The 18369-nt window shown below is 29.6% G+C and overlaps 1 long non-coding RNA gene across 1 annotated transcript; it reads left to right on the top strand.

Annotated features, from left to right (window-relative positions):
• Window positions 1-955: 955 nt before the first annotated feature.
• On the top strand, window positions 956-2436 carry LOC146952172 (uncharacterized). Its single transcript, XR_015015412.1, has 2 exons — window positions 956-1088; window positions 1707-2436. It is a non-coding gene; the product is annotated as an uncharacterized LOC146952172 (long non-coding RNA).
• Window positions 2437-18369: the final 15933 nt, after the last annotated feature.

Below are 18369 nucleotides of genomic sequence, written 5' to 3'. Positions count from 1 at the left end.
GAATTTTGGGCTCGTTTGTTTGGTTTTATTTTAAAAAAATTTATTTTTTTAACTAAAAAATCAGTTTTTTTAATTTTGTAGTGTTTGTTTTAGATTTTAAAAAAATCCATTTTGTTAAAAAAAATCATTTTTAACCTCAAAATGAAAAGGTATTCCAAGTAGCTTTTTAAAAATCTATTTTTTTAATACAAAAAACTCAAGTGTAATAGTTTCAAATCTAACAAAAATGATTTTTATGTTAGTAAACGAACAAAAAATAGCTTTAAATTTTTTTAAAAAATCTTTTAAGAAAATCTCTAGAATCTCTTAACTTCGAAACAAAATTTCCTTCATCAATAAGAAACTTATCATATTTTTCAGTGAAATCACAAAAATAGCTTTAGGGCCCGTTTGTTATGGATTAAAATAAAAGTGATTTTCACATAAAATAATTTAGAGATTATATTTTAGAGATTTTGTGAAAAATCAGAATCTATTTTACGTTTGTTTACCGTAACAAAAATCACTTTTTTTAAACAAATAATCTAGTTTGTTTGGATACAACTATATAAAAGGGATTTTTTGTTACAAAATTAGTTCAATCTTTTAAATTGTATTTTTCTCTCTCCTCTAAAAAAAATATATTTTTTAAAAAACTGCTCTTAACAGCTTCTCATTTGAAACTGTTTTTAGATTTTTTTTAGATTCTGATTTTTTTAAAAATCTGTAACAAACGGATGCAAAACTCTTAAAAGTAATTATTTGTTTAAAAAAAGTGATTTTTTTCTTCAAAAAACTATAACAAACGGGCTCTTAAATTTTTTTAAAAATCTTTTAAAAAAATCTCTAGAATCTCTTAACTCCGAAACAAAATTTCCTTAATTAATAAGAAACTTATCATATTTTTCAGTGAAATCAAATATTAGATTTAGGGAACCATCACGACCGCCAAACAAAACGGGTACAAGTTGTTACTTATTTAAGGATATAATAACACACTATATAAACAAGGGTTATTAGCGAAACTAGTTACTCACTTCTTCTTCTGCTTCTGAAATCAATCGAAGAAATCAGGATTCTGGACTGGAAATCGCATCAGCAGACTAAAGGTATGTCCGTCGCTCCCTTCCTTACTGCTTTCTATGATCTCTATCAATTTGTTGAGTTTTCCATTTGATGTCCGTTTCAATAACAACATTAGTTCGATAAATTGCTATGTTTGGGACATGGGAGACACTCTTCAATTTTGGTTTGGTTCCACTTTTCTTTTTTACTTAATTGCACTTTTGCCTCTTAAGTACAATTACAATACTTGGGATTAGATGTGTAAGAAACAATTGAATGTGTAAGTGATATATCTAGTCTATATTTTATAATGAGATACATTATTTATTAAATAAATATAAAAATCAGATGTTTCTTATAATAATGATGACAGGAAGTAGGTTAATGACATTATGAATATTTTTAAAAAGGTCAATTTTGACTCCTATTAGTCCTTCTGACAGCATGTTACAAACTAAATAAATTGATCAAGTGGTTAAAGTTAAACTTACGGACCAACTTGACAATTAACAGACTTTCTTGAAATATTCATAATCTCATGAAACTATTGAAGTGCACCATACAAAGTGAAGGACTAATTTGGTGGTTACCTTTTCTTTTCTGTCTTTATGTTTGATCTATAATATTATTACTAATTATACTCACACTTTCTTTGCTCACAGAAACAATGGAAGTGATGGAGTTATGTTATCATATATGCTACACACTCTGTTTTGAGTTCTGCCTCCCTCCTTTCATGGATTGGATGGAATCATTTGTGACAATGAATATGACAGCAGAGTTCATTTTTTATTTTTGCCTCTCACTCATTGTTCAGTTCTACCTTCCTCGGCTTGTTCACCAGATCAATCCATCGGTCAAAATCACCGCCGAATGTATGCCCCCTGCCATCTTCATGATCATCGTTATCTCTCACCGCTTCAATTGGACTTTTGCATCCACAACAACGGATCTTAAATTGGTGTTATTGCAGCATATATGCCTCTGGCTCCTTTCCAGAGTGTCCATCCCTCACATCATCCATTGGATCAATCCATCTTCCAACATCAACGGGGAATTATTTCTTATTCCTATCCTCGTCTTCATCATTGAAGTCCACCACTCAATGCGTTTGTCGGAGCTAGAGCCCTCTCAAGGAAGCCTTGAAGTCTTTGCAGGCACTAGAACCCTTGCAAGGAAGATGATGTCGCACATCATGAATGCAAGTGTTTCCTATAATTGACAGTTTCTAGGATTTATTTTTAATATTAGGATTCATTACTAATTAGAATGTAAGTTAGGGTATTTTGATGATTATTAATGTTAATACATATGTCGTGTGAATTGTTAATATTATCCTGAATATGAGGCCATGTTTGGATGGTTGATTATGATATATCAGTTACATGTAAATTGATTCTTGTTTTGTATATGTGGGGTAGAATTATGTGGGATGCAATCTATAATGCCAACAATACTATTTGAGATTTTGTCAATTATTCAATTCTAAATTCCATGTCATGTGTCATGGACCAAGTGTAATACTCTATCAGTCAAAATTCCAAATTGCACACTTTCTTTGATTCCGAATCTCTGATAATGCAATAAGGCATCTGCCTTGTGTTGTACCTGCAAAATGTAGGAAATTAAGTTTCAAAAAGATTGGTAAGGAGTTTGGAATTCGGGACAGTTTAGACTTCAATTTATAAGGCCTATACCTACCCATCCTTAAAAATCTGACTGAACAAAATTTGGGGTTTAGTCTTCAGTAGACTGGCTTTTGTGTTCCTTTTCTTGTGCAGATTTTCTGATTATTTTTTTGTGAATGTTTTTTTGTTCGTCTTCATCCTCCCTCGTAGCTTTTAAGAGGAAATTTTGACAAGTTAAAACTATGCATGTAATCCTTTCATATGCATTCTAACTGTGAGATAAAAGTTGTTTGTGAATGTTTTTTTGTTCATCTTCTTCCTCCCTCATATCTTTTAACAGGAAATTTTGACAAGTTAAAACTATGCATGTAAATTGTAATTCTTTCATATTCATAATTTCTCAATAGTACTAATTTCCATTCACTTCTAAAAGGAAGGTAGAGTTTCTACAATACAATTCCAAACTCATACATACACGTGTCAAGAAGTGATCTAAGTATCTATATAGAACATAAGTAACAAAACATATGTATCAAAAAAAAAGTAAACAATCTAAAAAAATGTCATAGTACAACAGCAGCAGCCGGAGTCAAATCTAGTCAAAAAAATAGTCTATCAATCTATACAAATCATTTCCTAGTGTTTGAATTTCACTAGGAAATGAATTGCAGTCAACATGAGTGCTATGTAGAAATAGCCAAAGATCAACGCCTCTCCTAGAGTCCAGGTGCAGCTATCCCTGATCTGTCTGGCGATCACCGGGACGACCCTCATGGTCCACCTCTATATACCATAGGAAGCATGTAATACAGGAAAACTGCTGTGAATACAACCACGTGCGGCATTGCCGAGATCGGCACCGGTGAATAGAGAAAACCTGCGATTTAATTAAGAAAAAAATTATTACTTTAACCTAATACATACACATACACACTAAAGCCTTAACATGTGAGATGCACAGAAAGATAAAGTGGATATGATTTCCCAAAATAATGCATCTTTATAGATTTATCTTTTTTCACAAATAAAAAAGCAAGGTTATTTAAATTCAATATGCTAATAAGAATCACAGAAACAAACATTGTTTTTTAGTATATAGGCTACGTACAACATAATCGGGGAGGTCGTCCCTCTGATAGTTGAGAAGTAACAAAAAAAGTGGTAGTGACTATGGCAAAAGAATGTGAATGTGAATTTGATTTAGTAAGCATAGAAGAACTCTAGCTTGACTCTATTGAAGAATTAAATGTTAAGAACATTGAAAAGAAAAATATAATCACAGAAGAGGGACGCATGCAAGGGAAAAATATAATCGTTGAAAAAATGTTTTCATAACTTAGAAAAGTCGAGTGAGTGAGGAAAAGATAAATAGAGAGAAACTTAAACTGGATATAATTAGTATTTGTTACTCTTTAACATAAAGATAAAAAGAAACATTCCACAAATTCCCCTCGCTTTTAACATTTTCACTTCCTTTCTATCATTTCCTTTGTTTCAAGTCTGAGGCTAGGTGCATAAGTGAACCATGCATTAGTGTCCCAAATTAGATTCCAAAATAATATAGTCTACACAATAAAAGGTAATGTTAATCGACGGCTAGAGTGCATGGAAGACCGTAGTATATTATCAAGGAAATTGATAAATATATAACACACAAGAAAATACTAGGGTGTGAGAATCCATGATAACATCATATGATCCACTTATGCAGCCTAAATCACACATTACTAATTTATATGATTAAAAAGAAACTTACATAGTCCAAGAAAAGTCATATTGCACGATCACAGTCAGAGAGGAAAGAGAGAGAGAGAAAGTGGAGGGAAGAATTCCCAATCCCTACATGGTTAAAGAAAATGAAGAAAAAAAGTCAAGAAACAATCTTTTTGCATAAACTCGATGGCATAAATGCAAAAAGTCAAAACAAAAAAAAGTCAGTGTCGACATTTCCTAAAATTTGAAAAAATAAATTAATTGAACATAATCAGATGTGTCGGAGACCGACACATGTCAGACACCTAACATCCTTCTATTTCGCACTTCATAGATTGTGGGTAGATAATCTAATTTTTATTTTTTTTTATTTTTTTAAAGAATCAGATACATGGTAAGGGATACTAGTACAAAACGAAGTAGTTTAGGTTAGATTAATGAAATGTCAAAAGAAAAAAAGAACAAAGATTAGAACATGAATTAATCAATGATTCAATTTCATACCTAGAAAATTTTGATTTTATATGATTACAAAATTGGCAAAACATGCAATGCAATAGTTCATATATAAACACAGTCAATGATGAATCAAGAAGAACAAGAACATGTATCAAGAATCCATAAAACAGACTTATTAAGAACGAAATATACCTTTTGTCACACGCAAAACAGGAGAGAGAGAGCAAAGAAGAAAGTGTTGTTATTGTTATATTGTTTGAGTGTCACGTTTTGTATATGATTACAAAATTGGCAAAACATGCAATGCAATAGTTCATATATAAACACAGTCAATGATGAATCAAGAAGAACAAGAACATGTATCAAGAATCCATAAAACAGACTTATTAAGAACGAAATATACCTTTTGTCACACGCAAAACAGGAGAGAGAGAGCAAAGAAGAAAGTGTTGTTATTGTTATATTGTTTGAGTGTCACGTTTTGTATTGTATGAGCGCGCCACTGAATATATACAAAACAATGCTTACTTGGAAATGTTATGAAAAGGTGATGACTTTTCGTATTACACTTTCGGATTAGACTTTGCATTTGCAGTTTAACTTCTTATTTGAGTGTAATTAAGTTAGTTATAACAGGTGTAGTTAGTTATGATTTTTGACAGCTGTCACTATTAGTTTGGTAATTCAAACTAACTCAGCTTAATCTTTTGTTTTCATTGATTTTCTTTGAATGTTTTTGCATAATATGAGAAACTCAATGGTGGGTGCCGTAGCTAAGAGAAAAGATGTTGGAGGTTATGAGTGAAAAAATTACTATAACAATTAATTACTAACGATTGTCATTTGAAAAAAATAAAGTGAAACTCAATATTAGGACATTTTAAGGATTACTGGGTTTGGGTCATGACGAAACACGTTGACACTTCCTAAAATTTGAAAAAGTAAATTAATTGAACATAATCACATGTCTGACACCTGACATCTTTCTATTTCGCGCTTCATAGATTGTGGGTAGATATTCTAATTTTTATTTTTTAATTCTTTTAAAGAATATTGTCATATTTATTTTCAACAAGCATCTACGACTGATTAAATATGAGAAAATCCAAAGTTAGATACAATGACTCAGCTACAACTAAAGAGAAACACTTGTGTGGATCAGGACCAAGAATTTTGGTTTTGGTCACACACACAAGTTTTTTCCTTCTCTCTCTTCTCTTCTCTCTTCTCCATTTTCTCTCTCTTCTCTCTTCTCTCTCTTCTCTTTTTTCTCTTTGTGTGACCAAAGACCACTTGTGTGGACCAGGACCACACAAGATTTTCTCACAACTAAAACTTGTGTTGGTGGCTGGGGTTTTTCCGAAAACACCAATGTTGTTGTTGCTGTTTAGTTTACATGACCGTACAATATCTGGTATCAACTGGTCCGGTAAATCTTTATAATTTTATGTTATTATGGGACGTTGATATTGGTCCTATAATTTTCTTGATTGCATTCATTCGTATGATATCAACACATAAGAGTTTTCTTTCTCTTAATTGTCCATGCAAAATGTTTGTCGGATCAAACAGGAGACATATTTTCCACTTCAGCCATGCATTTCATTTTTATGATCTGTACATACTTTTCATTATAATCCATTTTTGTTGTAGTACTTTCTTTTTATTTTCAGGATCTCTATTCCTCCGTGATAGGGCAGCAAACACTTGATGAACAAGCTAGGGTTTTTGAGTTTGTTGAATTAGAGAGAATAGAAGAATTAATGAATAGAGAATAGAAGTATTAAGTTGTGTTAAGTTGTGTTTTCATTGATATGATGAAACTATACATGAAAGTAGCTTATTTACAAGTTTAGGGTTACTTGAAGTACAAGTCATGTAATAAACCCTAACAACTATAAGCTAAAATCTAGCAAATTTTGTAACAAAATAAAACTAACTAGATCTCTAGTGTGATTAATCAAATAAGCTTGATTAGATCACTTAACAAATTTGAATAAATATTTATTTTATGTCCATAAATAAATTAGAATAAAGTGAATAAATAAATTAGAATAAAAAACAAATAAATTAGAATGAAGTGAACAAATAAATTAGAATAAAGTAAATAAATTAATTTGAATAAAGTAAATAAATAAATTTGAATAAAAGTGAACAAATTAATTACAATAAACTAAATAAATAAATTTGAATAAAAGTGAACAAATTAATTAGAATAAATTTAAGTTACTTAACTAACGCATCGTTAGTTAAGTTGCGCAGAATTTACACTTGCGTTACTTAACTAACACAAGGATATTTTCGGCATTTCAGTTGGGCGCGAGCAAAACTTGTTGGGAGAAGAGCAGAATTCTAATTAGAGGATAGTAAGTACATGAATAACTAGAGGTCTTATCAAGAATTTTATCATGTCCATCACTTGCTCAACAATCACCAACTTTTCAAAGAAAATATATTCATTGCGATATTAACAAATAGACCACACGAGTGCAAAACTAAAGTTAAACCTTGTCTAACCTTAGCCCCATCCCTAGGAGCCCCAGAATAGAAAAGTCACATAACAAAATTTGAAGGCATCACTTAAATCGGAGGCATATACATTATCATTTGTTAAATTTCGTTAAAATATAAACGATCCACAACAATATGAGTAATATTGGATACTACAACAAAAATTTTATTCTTCAAAAAAAACAAAAATTTTATTGTGACCTTTTATTAAAAAAAAAAACCTTATTGTGACCTTTTATTAAAAATATTGTGTTTTGGTCTAATATTTTTTCTTCTAATTTTATTCTTCACTTAACTATTTTTTTACCATTGTATCGCTTTATACAATGGTAAACTAAAATTGGTAATTATTTTTTTTGAGGAAAAACTAAAATAGATATTAATTTTAAACTTTCTATACTTATGTTATAGATTTGAATGTATATCTAAATTTGAAAAAAGGATTGAATTGCTAAAAATAAATTTATGAAGCAAAATGTTCGACAAAAAAGTAATTGCTTTAAAAGTTTTTTGGGATTGTTTTATTTTAAGTTTATAAAAAGCTGTTTTTATAAAAAAAAAAAAGAAGATAATCTCTATTATATATATTTGCGCTATTTTTTTTTTAAAGTACACGTGGCAACCTATTAGTGAAAGACTTATTTAATGTTATCTCTCATGTACACACAAGATATGAAAGAGTTTATAATAGAAAAAAAAAAACGGAAGTTGAGAGGAGTATTTAATGCACCAATGTTTTCTTTTATGTACGCAATAAATATGAAAAAGTTTATAATAGAAACAACAATTATAATTTGGTTAATTAACCTAAAATGTTATCTGTATTTGATAGGATTATTTAATGCACCATGATTTCAATGAAAAGTTTACCTATAAAATTAGTTTGATTTGCGGAAATTCGGAGTAGGGATGCATTGATAGAAAAATAAAAAATTAATTAGAATTCATTAATATGTTTAATTCACGTTTTATTTGCCTTAACTACTAAAAATATTCTAAGCCTAAAATGGTATCCCCGTAACTGAATAGTAGGGATGCAATGACAGAAAAAATAAAAATTAGAATTTATTGATATGTTTAATTCATGTCAGTTGTAAAAATCCCTCCAATATTACATTAACATGTGTCAATGTCATTTTTTGAACCAATCATATTACAACAATTTGATCTTATTATGTCATACTTTTTATTTTATCATTACTTCCAATAACATTCTATTTATGCAATTAGCCTATATATACCCAATGTTTTCTTATGTTCAATCATCTGCATACTTCTCTTCTCTGTCAACATAAAAAAGACGTTATAATGACACCAAGATCTGATAACATCCCTATGATCAACGCTGTGAAGGAATCTTGGAGCATAGTTGTGCATAAAACTTGAAATTTTAGTTTTTTGTTTCAAATTGGGTTTCTCCTTTGGGACTTTGATCGAAAGATAATTCCTTTGAAGCGATGCTTTTATATTTTTTAGCACTCTAACTTCTAAAGTGTTGTTTGTAGTTTTCTTTTGTTCTTTTTTTACCCCTTATAGCCTTAATGTAATATTACCAGCAAATCCACATTTTTTTTTCTTGTGAGTTCAAGTATAAAGATTATGAAAGAATGTTTTTGTTTTCCCTTTTGTGTTTTGTTCCGTTGTTATACTATGTCTACATATCCTACCTTGATCATATCTCAAGAGGTCGTAAATTTAGACAAGGAGTTTGATGATTCAAGATATTATGAAGAAATTTTTTATGTTTAATGATGAAGCATATGTATATTCTAATGTCCAAGAACTGTGTTGTTATTAAAGATAATCTAAATAGGGAATGAAAAAAAATTTATACAACTCTTTTTTTCTTGCATCTAAATAAGAACCAATTTTCGCTTGAATTTTCTCAGTTTTCACAATGGTCTTATGGCAATCTAAAATTCAATCATGAAATACACTGACATGCTTGACATTGTTCTGATATTGCATTTGATGGTTTCAATAAAAATATATATACATCCTTTAACAAAAAATTCTAATGGATCACACATAGAAAGGAGTGTCTCTTTTTACCCGAACTTTTAAATTAGGCCAAAAAAAATTGTTTGATGGATATTTTTTAAGGATGTAGTTCTTATGAGTATTTTATACAATGAACTAATAAAAAGATATATTCTTTCACCACAAAACAAAGAGATATTTTTTTATTTTACAAAATGAGATATTGCATTTAGCAAATCAAATTTTAAAGCGACATTAATTCCATTTATTATGCAATTAGTGAACATGATAATGCACTATATTAAAGAGAAAATCATGGGTTTGAAATTTCGTGGTTTTTTTTTTTACAAAGAAATTTCGTGGTTTTGTTTCTAATTCATACGTATGAATTGATGAACATTAAAGTACAATATTATTTTTCACTTTATCATGATGAATCAAGGGAATGATTATTTTGTTTTTGATGTCTTTGACTATAAATATTGGTTTTAGTTCTCACACTTTTCACAAAACACTTTCGATCTACAATTCATATTATTGAAAGTTTTCTCTATAATTCCATTTTTTTCTCTGTTACATTGTCGTTTTTAGGGACACAAGATTCACGCCACTGTGAGAAGAACTTTGATTTACAAATTTGAGAAGGACCTGCAGAAGGGAAAGGTCTACTCAATGAGTAACTTTGGTGTTGCTACAAATCTTGGATCTTATCGGACCACAAATCACGAGTACAAACTCAATTTATTTGTACTATAAGGACATCTTTATTATATACAAATGTGTTCCTAAAAATCAAAAGTACAGCCTGCATCTTCACATTCTAAAGACCATTAAAGTCTAATTCACCTCATAAAAAGTTATGTGATTTTTTTGACAAGAAAATGTGTCTATGTAAACATGCATCAGTATTTTTTATTAATTACCTTATTTATAAGCGGAAAGTTGTAAAAGTCTTATAATGACAAAATTAATTGAATTTTTTATCACTTATTAATCATGTTTCAAAGGCAACCAATCAAATGGAGTCATGTACTATTTGCCTTAATTTTCTACCAATTAGAATAACTAAAACATCATAGGCTTCAATCATACACTTATTTATTGACAAGTAAGCCAAATATATATTTTTTTGTACAACAAATATAACTTCTTAACAAGCAAAATCTTAAATGTTTTTCAGCTCAACTTTCAACTAGCATGTTGAGTTGTTGACGTGACATTTTTCCTTGAGCTTTAATTTTCATTTTTTTTCTTTTCTCAAATCGGAAACGTACCATTGATGTCATTGCAAGGACCATTGGATTACTTCTAAAATGCAAGGACCATAATGAGTATGAATATATGTCATTGCAAGGACCTTTGAATTCCTTCTAAAATAGAATTAATTCAAATTATTTCTGGTCAATTTGTTTTGATAAAATAAACCGAATCTTAAAACTATGTCAGATTATATAATTGATTTAATTATAATGCTATGAACAGTCTCATTTTATATTTCTACAAAAGATGCAAAATCACGTTAGCAATTAATGTAATATCAATTGTCTAATTCAATGTATTTATTGGTTTCCTTTGATTGTGTTTTTCCATAATGTTAGAGGTTTTTGGTACAAACTCGGATGAAGAAAAAACTTTTGTTTAATAGGATATCTTTTTTCTTAATTAAATACATTAAATATATAAATTTTAACATATGATGACCAATAAAATCTTATGTCTTTCATTTTAAATAGTATTCTAGACATTTTTTAAATTAAAAACAGAAAATAATTGATATTTTAAGCATCTTTTCTAACAAGTTTTCTTAAGATAAAAATTTATGGAGAAAAAACAACAACAAAACTAGGAGACGTAAACCTAATCTGATAAAAAAATTAGGGACATAAATCGAATCCAAGATAAAAGCTAGCATGAACTAAGTTGTATGATCATATTAGGTTAAGAACAAACGCATTATTCTGATTGACACTACATCTTCGTTCAAATCCTCGAGACATTAGATATATGGATCGTCTCCCTTATATTCTTCTCATCATCTATTGATACATTCAATATGGAACTTTAACTCATATGACAGATTAATATCACTCTCTTTGTTGTGATTTAATGGAAGAAGGTTTATATTCATTTCTTTCATGAGAAAAGAGAAAGTAAATTAGGAACTGAAAGAAGATAAAAAAAAGAATTTGAACATGAGAGAAATGATTATGAATATCTCCATAATCAAAATATTTAATAAGATTTAATTATTTTTATTGAAAATAGCTAAAATTTTATTAAGTTGACCTGATAACAAGGAATATTGGCTTCAGTATAGGTATTATACGATTTGAATAGTTTTTTAATATAATTTTAAATTAAATTGGATATTTTCAAAGAAAGTTTTGATATTGCTGAAATTGACAGTGTTGAAAATTAAATCCTGATAATTTATAATTAAATATGAGGTTAATTAACATTATTGAAATTGATCTTTCACATATGATTTATTTTTTTATTGCCTATAAGTTAGATAAAATTGATGATTTAGATAATAAAAAAAATAAAAAATAAATCATCTACCTGAAACCATTTTTTTTATGTATACCTATGTAACTCATTCATCAATCATCACCCATCTTATCATTACCTTAATTTAGCAATCATTAAAATTTCTAAAAAAAAACATGCATTTTTTCAATTTATGGGTTTGTTGATGCAGTTAAAAATTATTGGGTAATTTTTCTATCTAAATATTAGAGTCATTAAAAAAAATGTAACATAAATTAAAAATGTCTAATAAATATGTGTTTTATCAACTAAGCATAACACATCTAAAAATTTTCTTTTTCAAATCCTCCAAAGATCAAAAGTGAAGGAATTTAAAATATTGCTTTGACCAAAAAACAATTCCATTAAAGTGAATGACATAAACAATTTAAAATGTAAGATAATTTTTTTTTTAACATAAATGACACCTAAAAATTAACAAATACAAATCATCGTAATGTTGGGACTTCTTATGAAGCTTACATTGGATTGTATTCAACATTAGACTAAGAAAAATCACACAAATGAGATTGACACCACATTTTTATCCAAAATCTTTAGATACATGTATATGAGTCATTTCACTTATATGTTATTCATCTACTCTTCCAAGATTAGCGACATAAATCGAATCCAAGATAAAAGCTAGCATGAACTAGATCGTATGATCATATTAGGTTAAGAACAACCACATTATTCTGATTGACACTACATCTTCATCCAAATCCTTAAAACATTAGATATATCGATCATCTCACTTATATGTTTCTCTTTATCTATCGATGCATTCAATATGGAACTTTAACTCATATGACAATATTTTTTGTGGTGTCTGGGGTTCGAACCCTGAACCTTGCATATATTATGCATTATCCTTATCAACTGAGCTAAGCTCACGACGACTCATATGACAGATTAACATCACTCTCTTTAGTGTGATTTAATGGATGAAGGTTTATGTTCATTTCTTTCATGAGAAAAGAGAAAGTAAATTAGGAAATGAGAGAAGATAATTTTTTTTTTTGAAATAAGATAAAAAAAAGAATTTGAACATGAGAGAAATGATAATGAATATCTCCACAATAAAAATATTTAATAAGATTGAATTATTTTTATTGAAAATAGCTAAAATTTTATTAAGTTGACCTGATAACAAGGAATATTGGCTTCAATATAGGTATTATACGATTTGAATGGTTTTTCAATATAATTTTAAATTAAATTGACAGTGTTGAAAATTAAATCTTGATATTAGAATCATTAAAAAAATGTCACATAAATTAAAAATGTCTAATGAACATGTATTTTATCAACTCAACATAACACATCTACATTTTTCCTTTTTCAAATCCTCCAAAAAACCAAAAGTGAAGGAATTTAAAATATTGCTTTGATAAAAAAATAATTCTATTAAAGTGAATGACATAAACAATTTAAAATGTAAGATAAAAAAAATTAACATAAATGACACCTAAAAATTAACAAAAACAAATCATCGTAATGTTGGGACTTTCTATGAAGCTTACATTGGATTGTATTCAACATTAGACTAAGAGAAACCACATAAATAAGATTGACACCACATTTTTATCCAAAATCTTTAGATACGTGTATATGAGTCTTCCTTCAAAAAAAAATATATATATACGAGTCATTTCACTTATATGTTATTCATCATCTACTCTTCTATCTATTGTAAAATTTTAACTCAGTAAACACATTAACATCTCTCTCTCTCTCTCTCTCTCTCTCTCTCTCTCTCTCTCTCTCTCTCTCTCTCTCTCTCTCTCTCTCTCTGTGTGTGTGTGTGTGTGTGTGTCCGTAGTTATGTGACATACTACATAGTTAAATAAGGTCAAACGGAGGCACAACATGGTCAAAAAGTTGGATTGATGTAATTTAATGGATTGAGGTTTCTATTCTTATCTTTCATGAGAATAGAGATAGAAAAATTATAAAAAGAAAGCAGATCGTGAAGAATAAATTTGAGATTAAGAGATATGATAGTGGTAAAAAAAAACTAAGAATTGTGTGTTTTGTCTATGAGGTTATAAGGAATAGAGTGAATTTCTGGCAATGTTATCGGTTTGTTGAAATAGTTTGAGATATTTGGGTAATTAATTTACGAAAAAATTAAATTCAATTAAAAAAACGGCACAACATTTAAAAATATCCAATAAACATGTATTTTGTCAACTCAACATAACACATCAACGTTTTTTATGGTGAAATCCCAACGAAGACCAAAACTGAAGGAAGTTGAAATAATAGAGATTGATGATAAAATATTACATAAAGCGAAACACATAAAAAACTTTAATTTAATATAAAAATTATACAAACAACGTTGAAAAAACTAACAAAATAATTCATCAAAATATTTAGAGTTTCAAGGGAGCCTATAATGAGTTAGATCATCACAAAGCACACAAGAATGACACCACATCATCATCCAAAACCTTAAAGCATTATGTATATTGGTCATCTCACATATTTGTTTTTCAAAATTTACTTGCATCTAATGTGAGACTCTTGCGTATGAGGTCTGATGACATAGCCAAATAAGGTCAACCAGAGGCACAACATGGTAAAATAGTGCTTTGATTGATGGAGGTTTATGATCCTATCTTTCTTAAAAAGAGAAAGAAAATTAGAAAATGAAAAAATATAAAAAAGAAATTTAAAGTTTTAGAAATGATAAGGGAAAATAGTAGTGCGTGTTTTGTCCATTGAAGTGTTAGAAATAGATCGAGTTACTGATAATTTTATGGGATAGTTAAAGGAGTTGAAGATTTATTAGTAATTATTTCACCCAAAAAAAGAGTCGATTAAAAAAATATCACATCGTTTTAAAATGTCTGATAAGCATGTAATTTGTTATCTCAACATAACACGTCTGCATTTTTCTATTACTAGATCCCACCAAAGACCAAATGTGAAGATATTTGAAATAGTAGAGGTTGGATAATTTTTTTCTTTCATGAAAGTGAACTTCTAAAAACTAATATTTGATATAATAAAATTAAACTAATGACATCTAAAAACTAAAAAAATAGTTCATCATAATGTTTGGAGTTTTCAGCAAGCCTATAATGGTTGATCATCACATTTGACCAAGAGAAATCTCACAGGTGAGATTGACACCATATTTTCACCAGTGTTGGGATTGGGACTTCTGCGAGTGTCTAAATTGAGTTGTATGATCACATTAGACTAAGAGCAAGCACACGAGTGAGATTAACATACTTCATCCAAAGTCTCAAGGCATTACGACATGGATCATATTATTTATATGTTGCTCACATTTACTCTTGCATACAATGTGAAATTTCAACTTACACTTAACACATTAACATCTCTCCGTTAAGTGTCAGACACCCTGTGTTCATCATCCACCACCTAGAACACTCTCGCTCCCCCACAACATTGAACCATAATATCATACGACTGTTGGGCTTTCGAGAGGAGCAAACACTAATGTGGATCGACACATTGGAGAAAGGGCAACCACACATTGAAAATGAGACCACATTTTCGTCCAAAATTTTAAAGCTTAGGTATATGAGTTTTTCACTCCTTTGATGTTCAACCTGCACTCTTTCATCTAATGTTGTACTTCAACTGACTTTTGCTACATCGCAATATTATCTCCCTTATGTTTGACGGAATTCTAGCCCGTGCTTGGCACGGGTGTCCATACTAGTTCTCTCATAAAAATCTGTCGTGAAGATCTTACGGGTATAAATACCCACGCCCAAGGTTTATTAGTGATACAAGTTACTTTGCGATCAATTGAGAAAGCAAGATTTTGGACTGATCGCAGTGTTCACAGACTAAAGGTAAAGTCCGTCCCTTCCAACCTCCCTCACTACTTCTTTTTATCTTCTAAACACAAAAAGGTTTTCTAATTTCTCTCTATTCCTTAAAACTTTGAATTTTTTTTTTCTGACCCTATTGCCAAAAAAAATGAAATATTTGACCCCCTTTGAAAATTATTTACCAAAATGACCCACTTTCAAGTTTTTTTTGTCATCTAGTGGGCTCATTACAGCCATTTCAAATGGCGGTAATGGCAGAAACTGACATGTGTCATCTGCCAGCCGCCATTTTCTGTCAAATGAAATGCTGCCACGTGTCAACCAAAAGAGGGGCGCTGGCTGATGGAAAAATTAAGAATTTTTTTCAAAAACAGCCTCCACCCAGAATCGAACAGGAGACAGTTCAGTCCACCAACAAACGCTCGACCAACTGAGCTGCTCACACTCGTTGTTTTTATTTCAGCGATATAATATATATAGTAAACCTATACAATAAAACTTATTTGTTGTTATTTTTTTTTAATTTACATTTTAAGTGACATTAAATAAATTCCTTCAAAAAAAAAAAAGTAACATTAAATAAATTAAATTTGAAACCTTTCAAGCTACACATGAAAAATAAAAAATTATTTAAAAAAAAGTATATGAGATTTAAAAAATAAAGTATATGAAAAATAAAAAAAATGAAGAAAAAGAAGTGAAGGATTTTACCAATTAGTTGAATTTGTGAAGCTTCCAGTGGCAAAATTTAATTTATTTAACGTCACTTAAAATGCAAATTAAAAAAAAACAAAATGGTTAAATTAAAATAGAAATATATTCATTTCGCTCGTTATATTTTATGTAACGAGTGTAATGTATTCTATTTTATGTAACCTCAAAAATTTGCTCAAAAAAAAAAATGTAACCTCAAAAATAACACCAAATAAGTTCTATTTTAATTTAACCATTTTGTTTTTTTTAATGAGTTCTATTTTAATAAGTTCTATTTATATTTTGTTTATTTTCATATACTTTATTTTTTAAATCTCATATACTTTTTTTTAAATAATTTTTTATTTTTCATGTGTAGCTTGAAAGGTTTCAAATTTAATTTATTTAATGTCACTTTTTTTTTTTTGAAGGAATTTATTTAATGTCACTTAAAATGTAAATTAAAAAAAAATAACAACAAATAAGTTTTATTGTATAGGTTTACTATATATATTATATCGCTGAAATAAAAACAACGAGTGTGAGCAGCTCAGTTGGTCGAGCGTTTGTTGGTGGACTGAACTGTCCCCTGTTCGATTCTGGATGGAGGCAGTTTTTGAAAAAAATTCTTAATTTTTCCATCAGCCAGCGCCCCTCTTTTGGTTGACACGTGGCAGCATTTTCGATTCTGGGTGGAGGCAGTTTTTGAAAAAAATTCTTAATTTTTCCATCAGCCAGCGCCCCTCTTTTGGTTGACACGTGGCAGCATTTCATTTGACAGAAAATGGCGGCTGGCAGATGACACATGTCAGTTTCTGCCATTACCGCCATTTGAAATGGCTGTAATGAGCCCACTAGATGACAAAAAAAACTTGAAAGTGGGTCATTTTGGTAAATAATTTTCAAAGGGGGTCAAATATTTCATTTTTTTTGGCAATAGGGTCAGAAAAAAAAAATTCTAAAACTTTACCGTGACCTAATTATTAAACTACTTAGTTACCAAATCATCACATCAGTGAGTAGTTCCAATTACTTCGCTATTTTCCATAGATTGTCACACCAATGACCCACTGACGCAAGAGACGACACCAACGCATTGACACATGTGCTATTTTAGTTCACAAGACACATCCTTGATCATAAGTGTAGTGTTGGTTCTACATAAATCATCATAAGTAGTCGGATAAATAATAATGTTTTCTTTCTATTTTAGTATAGATTAGTATAGATGTTTAAGAAAGGGAAAACGTGGATAAGTGTTATTTTTAATAAACAAGTTTTTTTTTTTAATAAGGATGATCGATCGTGTTTGATTGAGACATAAGAGATAGTTTTTATTTTTTCATAACTAGGATGGTTGATCATGTTTGTTTGGGGCATAGGAGATAGTTTTTTTTTTTTTTTACAACATTATTGATAGAAAGCATCTACTTGTAATTTGTAGATAACTAATCTTTTGGAAAATCGGACCGACCATATTTAGCGGGATCTTGGAATTTTAAATAGTGGTCGTGATTTCACGAATCCGCGATTACGGATCGGATGGTGCGATACGAATTGAAGTCGTCGCAGTGTGAATTAATCACAACATTGCCGATATCTTTTTAAAATTGATTTGAGAATATAGTAGTTTTTTAAAACCATCCTAACCACATTTTTTCATTCTTGATGATCCTATTTTCTTTTATGTATTAATTTGAAATATTACTGATTATACTCTCTTGTTCACAGACACAATGGAAATGATGGAGTTATGTTATCATATATATGCTACACATTATGTTTTTAGTTCTGCCTCCCTCCTTTCATGGACTGGATGGAATCATTTGTGACAATGAATATGACAGCAGAGATCATTTTTTATACATGCCTCACACTCTTTTTTGACATCTACCTCCCTCGGCTCGTTCGTCGGGTCAATCCATCATTCAAAATCACCGCGGAAGGCATGCTGCCTGCCATCGTCATCGTTATCATTGTCTCATATCACTTAA

This window comes from Medicago sativa, chromosome 1 (assembly GCF_051527215.1).
Source record: "Medicago sativa cultivar Bolivia chromosome 1, Bolivia_mono, whole genome shotgun sequence".
Classification (NCBI taxonomy): Eukaryota; Viridiplantae; Streptophyta; class Magnoliopsida; order Fabales; family Fabaceae; genus Medicago; species Medicago sativa.
This window is presented reverse-complemented; position numbering and strand designations above follow the sequence as displayed.